The sequence below is a fragment of the Mustelus asterias genome, chromosome 7, assembly GCF_964213995.1.
Source record: "Mustelus asterias chromosome 7, sMusAst1.hap1.1, whole genome shotgun sequence".
Taxonomy (NCBI): domain Eukaryota; kingdom Metazoa; phylum Chordata; class Chondrichthyes; order Carcharhiniformes; family Triakidae; genus Mustelus; species Mustelus asterias.
Window position 1 is genome coordinate 25,487,741 of NC_135807.1, and position 11,657 is coordinate 25,499,397.

At 46.5% G+C, this 11,657-nt stretch overlaps 1 pseudogene; it reads left to right on the forward strand.

Annotated features, from left to right (window-relative positions):
• The first annotated feature begins 7,705 nt into the window (after window positions 1-7,705).
• Window positions 7,706-9,253, forward strand: LOC144496044 (adenine nucleotide translocase lysine N-methyltransferase-like; annotated as a pseudogene).
• Window positions 9,254-11,657: the final 2,404 nt, after the last annotated feature.

Genomic DNA, 11,657 nt, shown 5'->3' on the forward strand with positions numbered 1-11,657 from the left:
AGAGGTGAGGTGAAAGCGACTGCCCTTGTCATCAAGGCAGCATTTGACCGACCGAGTGTGGCATCAAGAAGCCCCAGCAAAATTGGAGTCAATGGGAATCAAGGGGAAAACTCTCAACTAGTTGGAGCCATACCTGTCACAAACGAAGGTTGTTGTGGTAGTTGGAGGTCCATCACCCCAGTTCCAGGACGCCACTGCAGGAGTTCCTCAGGGTTGTATCCTAGGCCCAACCACCTTCAACTGCTTCATCAATGACCTTCCTTCCATCATAAGGTCAGAATTAGAGATGTTCGTTGATGAATCCACAATGTTCAGCACCATTTGCGACTCCTCAGATACTGAAACAGTTCATATGCAAATACAGCAAAACCTGGACAATATCCAGGCTTGGGTTGACAAGTGGCAAGTTACATTTGCACCACACAAGTACCAGGCAATTACTATCTCCAATAGCACCTTCCAAACCCATGACCACAGGCGGCACAGTGACACAGTTGTTAGCACTGCTGCCTTACAACACCAGGGACCCGGGTTCAGTTCTGTCCTCGGGTCACTGTCTGTGTGGAGTTTGCACATTCTCCCTGTGTCTGCGTGGGTTTCCTCCCACAGTCCAAAGATGCATGGGCTAGGTTGATTGGCCATGCTAAATTGACGCTAATGTGAGGGGGATTAGCAGGGTAAATATGTGGGGATATGGGAATAGGGCCTGGGTGGGATTGTGGTCGGTGCAAACTCGATGGGCCAAATGGTCTTCCTTCTGCACTGTCAGGATTCTATGATTCTACGATCTAGAAGGACATGGGTAGTAGATACCTGGCAACACCATGACCTGGAGGTCCCCCTCCAAACCACTCACAATCCTGACTTGAAAATACATTGCTATTCCTTCATGGGTGCTGGGTCAAAATCCCGGAACTCCCTCCGTAACAGCACCGTGGGTGTACCTACACCTCAGCGTCTGCAGTGGTTCAAGCAGACAGCTCACCGCCACCTTCTCGAGGGCAATTAAGGATGGGCAATAAATGCTGGTCCAGCCAGTGACATCCACATCCTGTAAATGAATTAAAAAAACCTGAGTGAGATCAGATAAAATGGAATAGTTCTGAAAAAAACTAGTTTTGCTTTAAAGAATGCATGAGGATTTAAATCTCAAAGATTTATCATTCGGGCATTAAAGTAATGATAATTGGTGTGGTAATGGTGCTCATTCGAGGGCAGACATTGATTTTTCAGGAAACATTTTACAGTTTCAGTCAGGAGAAAGGAATTATTGGTAAGTATTGTATTGGAGATATAATTATGGAAACGCCTTGCTCAGTTCAACAAAGAACTCTCAAGGATACAAAGAGCTTTGTATAATGCCACAAGACGTTGCTTAACGTCATGGTCCTGTAAATTCACTTTAATTTGAGAACAAGACTTTGCATTTGGACAATGAAATCTCAGGCAATTTCCAAATGGAAGAATTATAAATATGATACTTGTTTCCTGAAAGCACTTTGTGTCAGTGGTGTAATAAAGATTAAACAGACTAGATTTTGCACATCCTTTATTTACACATTTATCATAAGATTCATAGCAATCATAGAATCCCTACAGTGCAGAAGGAGGCCACTCGACCCATCGAGTCTGTACCAACCACAATCCCACCCAGATCCTATTCCTGTAACCCCATACATTTGCCCTGCTAATCCCCCTGCTGACACTTGAGTCAATTTTAGCATGGCCAATTACCCTAACCCACACATCTTTGGACTGTGGGAGGAAACCGGAGCACCCAGAGGAAACCCACGCAGACAAGGGGAGAAAGTGCAAACTCCACACAGACAGTGACAGGAATTGAACCTCAGTCCCTGGTGCTGTGAGGCAGCAGTGCTAACCACTGTGCCACCAATGTGTTTGTGTGTGTGTGCATGTCCGTGTGCATGCGCGTGTGCGTGTGTGTGCATCCAGGGGACTGGAGGGGGTTGGGGCTGACAAAGAAAGTTCTTCCAAATCACTCCAGATAGTTTCAGTGCCATTCCACACACAATAATGTGCAGGAGATGTGTGTGCTGCTATTGTGAGATGGAGTCAGATTTCATTATGTGGAAACACTAGTTTGCCTTTTTCTTCAATAAGTAATTTACATTCTAAGGTCCTTATGGACTTTCAGAAACTGAGGTGGTTTGTCTAATATGTTCTCCAGCGCCAGTCATAAAAGCACAAGGAGAAAATAGGAAATGGGTCTCCCATTTCTGCTATTCAAGATGATCACAGATGTTTGGCTTCAACTCCACTTTACCACTCACTCTCCATATGTCTTTATTCCCTGAGAGTCTAAAAATCTGACTATCCCAGCCTTAAATATATGCAACCATGGAGCATGCACAACCACCCAGGGTAGCGAATTCCAAAGATTCAGAGCGAAAATATCTCCTCACCTTAGTCCTGCATGATTGACTTCTTACCCTGAGACTGTCCCTTCATGATCTAGATACACCAGTAAGAAGTCTCACAACATCATGTTAAAGTCCAACAGGTTTAATTGGTAGCATAAGCCACTAGCTTTCGGAGCACTGCCCCTTCATCAGGTGAGTGGGAGTCGTGTTCACAAACAGGGCATTATAAAGACACAAACTCAATTTACAAAGTAATGGTTGGAATGCAAGTTTTTACAGGTAATCAAGTCTTAAAGGTACAGACATTGTGAAGGGCAAAAAGGTCACGAGATGTTCTTGGCAGGCAGGATTAAGGAGAATCCTAAGGCATTCTATTCATACGTTAGGAACAAAAGAGTTGTCAGGGAGAAAATTGGACCTCTCAGGGACAAAGGAGGGGAATTATGCTTAGAACCCAAGGGAATAGGGGAGATCCTAAATGAATACTTTGCATCGGTATTCACGAAGGAGAGGGGCGTGTTAACCGGGAGTGTCTCGGAGGGAGGTGTTGACCCGTTAGAGAAAATCTCCATTACAAGAGAGGAAGTGTTAGGTTTTTTAGAGAACATTAAAACTGACAAAGCCCCAGGGCCTGATGGCATCTATCCTCGACTGCTCAGGGAGACGAGAGATGAAATTGCTGGGCCTCTGACGGAAATCTTTGTCGCTTCTTTGGACACGGGTGAGGTCCCTGAGGATTGGAGGATAGCGAATGTGGTCCCGTTGTTTAAGAAGGGTAGCAGGGATAACCCAGGAAATTATAGGCCGGTGAGCTTGACGTCCGTGGTAGGGAAGTTGTTGGAGAGGATTCTTAGAGACAGGATGTATGTGCATTTAGAACGGAACAATCTCATTAGTGACAGACAGCATGGTTTTGTAAGAGGGAGGTCGTGCCTTACAAATTTGGTGGAGTTTTTTGAGGAAGTGACAAAAACGGTTGATGAAGGAAGGGTGTCGTCTATATGGATTTCAGTAAGGCATTTGACAAAGTCCCACATGGCAGGTTGGTTAAGAAGGTTAAGGCTCATGGGATACAAGGAGAAGTGGCTAGATGGGTGGAGAACTGGCTTGGCCATAGGAGACAGAGGGTAGTGGTCGAAGGGTCTTTTTCCGGCTGGAGGTCTGTGACCAGTGGTGTTCCGCAGGGCTCTGTACTGGGACCTCTGCTATTTGTGATATATATAAATGATTTGGAAGAAGGTGTAACTGGTGTAATCAGCAAGTTTGCGGATGACACGAAGATGGCTGGACTTGCGGATAGCGAAGAGCATTGTCGGGCAATACAGCAGGATATAAATAGGCTGGAAAATTGGGCGGAGAGGTGGCAGATGGAGTTTAATCCGGATAAATGCGAAGTGATGCATTTTGGAAGAAATAATGTAGGGAGGAGTTATACAATAAATGGCAGAGTCATCAGGAGTATAGAAACACAGAGGGACCTAGGTGTGCAAGTCCACAAATCCTTGAAGGTGGCAACACAGGTGGAGAAGGTGGTGAAGAAGGCATATGGTATGCTTGCCTTTATAGGACGGGGTATAGAGTATAAAAGCTGGAGTCTGATGATGCAGCTGTATAGAACGCTGGTTAGGCCACATTTGGAGTACTGCGTCCAGTTCTGGTCGCCGCACTACCAGAAGGACGTGGAGGCATTGGAGAGAGTGCAGAGAAGGTTTACCAGGATGTTGCCTGGTATGGAGGGTCTTAGCTATGAGGAGAGATTGGGTAGACTGGGGTTGTTCTCCTTGGAAAGACGGAGAATGAGGGGAGATCTAATAGAGCTATACAAGATTATGAAGGGTATAGATAGGGTGAACAGTGGGAAGCTTTTTCCCAGGTCGGAGGTGACGATCACGAGGGGTCACGGGCTCAAGCTGAGAGGGGCGAAGTATAACTCAGATATCAGAGGGACGTTTTTTACACAGAGGGTGGTGGGGGCCTGGAATGCGCTCCCAAGTAGGGTGTTGGAGGCAGGCACGCTGACATCGTTTAAGACTTACCTGGATAGTCACATGAGCAGCCTGGAAATGGAGGGATACAAACGATTGGTCTAGTTGGACCAAGGAGCGGCACAGGCTTGGAGGGCCGAAGGGCCTGTTTCCTGTGCTGTACTGTTCTTTGTTCTTTGTTCTTTGAGTGGAGAGAGGGTTAAGCTCAGGTTAAAGAGATGTGTATTGTCTCCAGCCAGGACAGTTAGTGAGATTTTGCAAGCCCAGTCAAGTTGTGGGGTTACAGATAGTGTGACATGAACCCAAGATCCCGGTTGCGGCCATCCTCATGCATGCAGAACTTAGCTATCAGTCTCTGCTCAGCGACTCTGCGTTGTCGTGTGTTGTGAAGGCTGCCTTGGAGAATGCTTACCCAAAGAATGTTTACCCAAAGATCAGAGGCCGAATGCCCGTGTATACACATCTCTGTGGCAGACTTGCACTGGAGTGAGTTGGGGTAGCTGTGTTTGTGACCCAGGATGGGATTTTATGTCCGGGCTCACCTCAAGACCAGAAAATCCCCCTCCCCCCCCGAGGTCCTTTGCATGGTCGTGTCCTGCCCACGATTCCCTTGGTGTGTGGGATGGGAAAAATCCACCCCTGAGTCTCGGGGTGTATTACTGCTGTGGTAAATCACTGTTAGCTTATTGCCTGTGTGTGTGACATGCCTGGACATGTCCCTGCCGGCCCTGCCCAGGACTCCTCCCCGCCCTGGTCCAGGTATAAAGGCGACTGCTCTCCAACCCCCTGCCTCAGTCTGGACTAGTTCATCGGCATGGGTGTGCTCCAAGTCTTTTGCTAATAAAAGCCTATTTGTTCATGCATACAAACTAGTCTTTGCTTGATTGATGGTGCATCAATTGCGTACCACTTTTAAATCATCAAACATGACAGATTCAATTTGGACCAAGATTAAATCGCTATCCTCTGTGAAGGTGCATTCCCGAATTCACGGAATTCAAGTTTTCTCAATCAGTTGGTCACGAATTAGCTGATTTATCGGTGTGTCAAATTTACACATGGAAACCAACCACTGCAGTGCTGCTATGTATTGTTTTATGGGCTCACTATTTCCCTGCCATCTCTGGGGAAATGCACATTGTTTGAGCAGAGGAAGAGTTTGCAGTGAGGAAAGAAGCTTGTTGTGAAATACATTTCTAAGATTGCAAGTTCCCAGACTGAGAAAGGAAAAGAACAGAAGCCAAGCCTCAAGATATAAGAAGCATCTTGGACAGGTCTGGGAGATTTGAATGTCTACTTAAAGGAGAGCGTAAAGTATATCTGTAAAGTGTGTTACAGTTGTGTTAACAGTGAATGGGGAATCTTAGAATCATAAAATCCCTGCAGTGCAGAAGGAGGCCATTCGGCCCATCAAGCCTGCACCGACACAATCCCACCCAGGCCCTATTCCCATAACCCCACATATTTACCCTGCTAATTCCCCGGCAATAGGGTCAACTTAACATGGCTACTCAACCTAACCCGCACATCTTTGGACTATGGAAGGAAACCAGACCATCCGAAGGAAATGCATGCAGGCACGGGGTGAATGTACAAATTCCACACAGACAGTGACCCAAACCAAGAATCGAACCTGGGTCCTTGGTGCTGTGAAGCAGCTACCCACAGTGCCGCCCAAATTGTTCTGTTTGGTGGCTTAAAATATAAGTTGTCTCCAAGGATAGGCTGGAATCTTACAGTTCCTTGCTGGATAGTGTTTTAGGGAGTGAGGGGAGGGGGTGGGGAGGATGAGGGCGGGGGGGGGGGAGAGTTTTGAAGTTGGCATCCTGGCAGGATTCCAGCCAGGTGCCAGTCTGCCTGATCACACAAAAACTTTACCCAGGGTTGGGCAAAATTTTGGGTGGGAAACCTTCTCTTGTCCCAGTTGAAGCCCTTAAGGGCCATTTCCCACCCAATGTCAATTGTTAGGCTGGAGGGAAGACTGAACCTCTGTGGGGGAAGCTTGAAAAGCAACAAAGTTGTATCACAGGGTGAGGGAGGAGAGATGCCCCCTTCTGAAGTTGGGCACCTCTCCCTTAAGGTCCGGTGACCTTTGAACCTCCTTGTCATCCCAGCCTCTCTCCAGACATCCTGATCATCTCTTCGCAATCCTGCCAGGTGATATACAGGGATGACACTTATCACATTCTGTGTGTGAACACAGAACAATGTTTAATTGCAATGCTTTTTAAAATGTCTGCTGCCCCATGCTTGCTGCTGAGGTTCAGTTTCACTGTAATCACACGCCCAGTTTTGAGTGATAGCACACACACACGTCGCCGTAAGCAGCCAACGGGCATACACAATCAAACATTGAACAACTGAAGGTAACAGTCTCATCCCATGAAAGGTCTGTGGCTGCTGCAGCATCCAGGCAGGCAGGGAGAGCCTCGAGGCCAACCTGGTTTTCTGGTCTAGGTCTGCCACCTTCAAACATTTAAACTGCCCCCATCACCTGGGGTGACCGTACCCACCACCCCCTCCCCCACCCTCTCTCGACTTTAATACTCTTGGTTTGTCCCACACATTCTAACCTCCATAAACATGATGTCATTCCAGTGTCTTAACTTGCAGAAAGCTACATCAGGGTGGCACCGTGGTTAGCACTGCTGCTTCACAGCGCCAGGGACCCGGGTTCAATTCCAGCCTCGGGTCACTGTCTGTGTGGAGTTTGCATGTTCTCACTGTGTCTCTGTGGGTTTCCTCTGGATGCTCCGGTTTCCTCCCACACTCCAAAGCCGTGTGGGTTAGGTTGGTTGGCCATGCTAAATTGCCCCTTAGTGTCAGGGGGATTAGCAGGGTAAATATATTGGGTTATGGGGATAGGGCCTGAGTGGGATTGTTGTCAGTGCAGACTTGATGGGTAGAATGGCCTTCTTCTGCACTGCAGGGATTGAAGATATGATTTCTATGATAACTAACTCAGATGACCAAACAGCAGATATTAAAGAGTGGCTCGAAGGAGGAAAGTCAAGTAGAGAGGCATAGATGTGTAGAGAGGGTATTCCAGAGCTTGGGGCTTAGGCAGCTGAAGGCAGGCAGGCCGGTGGTCTATCTTCAGCATTTGTCTACCTCCGCTGCCAACTCCACCAGGGCCAAAGATATCAAGCTAATCGGCCCTGGAAAAACAAATTGTGAGCTGTCATTATTCTTATTGGAAAGGTTGGGGAGCCAACTCCTGAAATAGGGTCACATACAGCAGCTTTATTCGAGAGAGGATACTGCTTGATGCGTATACATTTCAGTGGCAATATTTGAGACTTCTAGGAACTTTTCAATCCCACTCTGCCTCCATTGGTGATGGAAAATCAAATAATGAAAAGAAAGATCAATGCAAAATTGGGCCAGATTGATTCACAGCTGGAAATGTTTGTTAAAAGTATGAACTGGGCCATCAGTATAAAGACTCCTATGGCGGTTGGGTGAAATTTAATTTGTTTTGAAGCCACAAAGGTTTCTTCTAACTGTCATCTACAAGCATTTGACTTTTGGATGTACCGAAGCAGCCTGGTTTTACAGTCTAACTCCGCTTCTAATTTGGTTTCCTCACTCAGATAGAAAAAAAAAGGAACATTTACAAAGGAGCAGTTATAGTGACTCGGAGGATTGGAGTGAATTCCGTGTTGTGCTGGAATGTGTTACAAGTCAGGTTGGATGCTTCAAGGTTTTCGATGAAGCTCGCCTGACCTGTAACATTTTACGTTGAATTTGGCTAGGATGAGCGTGAGAGGTTTCATTCCAAGCGTGATTCAGCTGACACACGAGGAGCTTTTATCAAAAACAAAGTTTAATTAAGAATATTGTTGACATGTATAGTAAGACAATTAGCAAGAATTTTTAACAATTACAAACAAGAAACGCAACAACCACGATAATATATTATTCTTAAGCAATATCTCTCATGTCTTCCAACTGAGGCCAACATCCAATACACAAAACCTTCCAAATAAGCACAATGCAGCATAGGTTAATGCCCACTTGTTCCAGGAATCCCGCCTCCTGGGTTGAATGCTGAAAATCCCCTGTGAAGAAACTCAGAAGAGGTTGTAATCAAATCTGTTTCTCAAAACACAGCTCCTTTAAGGCAAGATGGCCATAAGCCTTTCCTTCAACTACCTGGTAATCGTTTCAGAACCAAACAAAGAGAACAGGGAGAGGGAGACTGCTCCTTAGCTTGCTGCTAAAACTGCTTTCAATAAAAAAAACTCAAAACAAAACTAACAGCCCAAAGGAAAAAACCCCTATCACCAGACTGCCACAAATGAAACTAAAAGCCCTCTCCCCTGACTGCCACAGCTTAGCTCCACCCCCAATGACATCGCCTTTCTTAAAGGTACACTCACATGACAAATACATCGGGGCAGTCATGGGGAAGCTAAGATTAAAAAGCAGTCGGTTGGTGGTTGAGGTTTGCTGCCACTCGCTATGTGCAAAGCATGAGCTACATACGCTGATGTTCGGTTTCAGGCAAATCCCTGTAAATGTAAATACCATATATACCTACAGGCCACAAGCAGGTGCAGAATGTGATGAAGTTACTGGAATGCCAGCTTCGCAAAGCAGTGGGCTTGGGATCAGGTGATGGCAGGCTTGTTTTGCAAAACATTAAACATGGCTTCCATCCAGCAGTTGGCTAACAACTGAGCCCATGTCATCAACAGATTGTCAAAGTTCTACACTTGGAGAGTAGGCAGCCACGGGAATGTTGCTTAACAAAACAAGATTTGTGGAAGGCTAATTTGTCAGATTGTTCCAACACTACAATTGTCCCATCTCCCCGGTGTGCTTTCTTGACTAGAAGTCAGGCTGTTACCTGAACTTCAAGGAGATATCTGGCTTGTTGGCTGATTCATTCCATTCCCTGAGCCTGAAGCCATTCTGAACAGTTGGAAAAGGGTTGGATGGAGCCTCACATTACACAGCCAAAAGACTATGACAAGAAAATGATTCCCAAATCACACAGGAAGGAACAACAGTACAACAACTGCTGCCAACCATTAACTGCGGATATGTAACTTAAAAAAGGGAGCCAGTTAAATTATTTGTTTTATCATTTGTTTTAGATGTGAAACACTATGTGAGAACGCTTTAACAGCTGCAGCATCATTTAAAAAAATATACAGGTTGGATAAGATGAGAGGGGAATGGAACAAATTGGATCGCTCTTCAAAATAACTGGCATAGATCTGATGGGTTGAATGGCCTCTCTGTGCTATAGTGTTGTGTGATTCTATAGGTGCTGTCGAAGGTCTATTATTGTGGCAAAATAAAGGTGTTTTGCTTTTGATCTCTTCTGTGTCAAGATTGACAAAGACTAAACATTGAACCAACAAGGCTTTCCCCTCACATATATTTTCAGGGTCATTGTGCACTTGTACATCAATGATCTGACCTTGTCTCATAATGTGAGAATGGATTGTTAAAATATATTTGACTAGTGCCTTCTCTGTGTTCGAGAACAACTTCAGGCTCGTCAAAGGTTGCTGCCAGGCACTAAGACATACCCTTTGGTATTCATCCTATGTGCGGCCTGTATAATTGAACCAATGGTTGGATATTGTGAGGTCTTCAATGAGCACACATCTTCAGAGTTGATTCTGACACCTCTCTGTCAATCTTTGGGTTGAAGGCAGAGTATTACTTTACCCATAAATTGCAGCCCAAGTCTATTTACTCCACAAACAAAACTTCACAGAGTCTCCAAAACTCATGGTCAAAGCGACAGCAAACAGCAAGTGGTGGTGGCATTTCACAGATCACTTAGGGAGTCTAAGTTATTGTGGCAATAAAGTTACCAATAGCGTCGCTTAGGACCTCCCAATCAGATCCTTCCTTCACACTTGGTGTCTCACCCCTCCGCAAGTTGCCCTTGAAGTAGCTGTGGTGGGGAAGGGATCATTGTTCTCCTCCTTCTGGAATGTGCATGTCTGGACAAGGATGTAGTCGATTTGTCGATGCTCATCCCTACCACCTCCGTGACGCAGGACTTTGTGCTCCTTGGGTTGTTCCCGGGAATGCACACCGAGATAATTGTGGACCTGGCATCATCAACTCAATGAAAGATGCTCTTTGATCTGCCCGAAACCTGGTGATCTTCCAGTACAAAGAGTTGTCCTCAACTGAATATCATGGACTGGCACATCGCAAGATCCAGGACCACTTGTTGAAGGTCATCCTAACGCTTGATGCAGCCGTCACGGAGATGCAATGGGCAAAGGTTTCTGCCTATGACCTTCCAACCACAGCGCACTGAGGGGCTGGAAAATTTGTAGAACCCATTGGGCTTCATGCCGAGCATCAAACATGAATACAAACTGATGCGCGATTAAATCACTCGGGAGGCTAGATTGTACCCGGGAAATAAAGGCTTTTATTACTAACAAGAATGGAGCACACTATATACAATACAATCCCAGACTAAAGGGTCACCAGGCAGTACAGTGACCTTTATATTTCTCCAGGTAGGCGGAGCCAACTGGAGTGTACCACAGAACAATATCAACAGGTAGAACAGCCCAACCCTAACCCCAACAGTGACAACAGTAACATATCTACAAATACCCATAGTGCTGACCATCTATGGTTCAGTACTCATAGTGGTAACCAACTATGGTTCACTACATTCACCCCTCCTTTAAAACAAAGGCCGGCGGGGCAAAAAAACCAGAACAACTGTTCATATATTCACAAGTTCAGTCGTATTGGAGGACCGCACCGTCTCTGCGACCCCCTCAACACTGACGGTAACGCCGGTTCTGGTGACCGTGGTGACCTTCTCTCCAAGGCGGTGTCCAGTGACTCCTCCAGTTCCTCATGGACGGGTGGACTACGAGGTGGCGACAATCTACTGGACTCGAGCACGCCTCAAGGTGGCGACAATCTCCTGGACTCAGGCAAGCCCGTAACGTGTTGTTGAACATGAACGCCACGGACTTGTCGAGTCTGTGAGGCTTGGCCTGGTCCAGGATGATTGACGCCACCGTTGGGTCTTGAGTGCAACTGCAGGCAGCTGAGATGGTTGATGATGATGACCCCTGCTGGTCGTCTGCGGTCGGTGCCGACCAAAATGGCTGCGCCCATGGATCGCACGTGGTCGGTGGCGCTAAAAGTGGCGGCCCCTGCAGGTCGCACGTGTCTTGCGTCTTCGTTGTCAGGAATGGCGGCGCTCTGGAATCGCACGTGGTGGAAGACCTCGAAGAAGCTGGAGACAAGGAGACAGGCTCTGGAGAATCACACGCCGCGCTGCTATGCT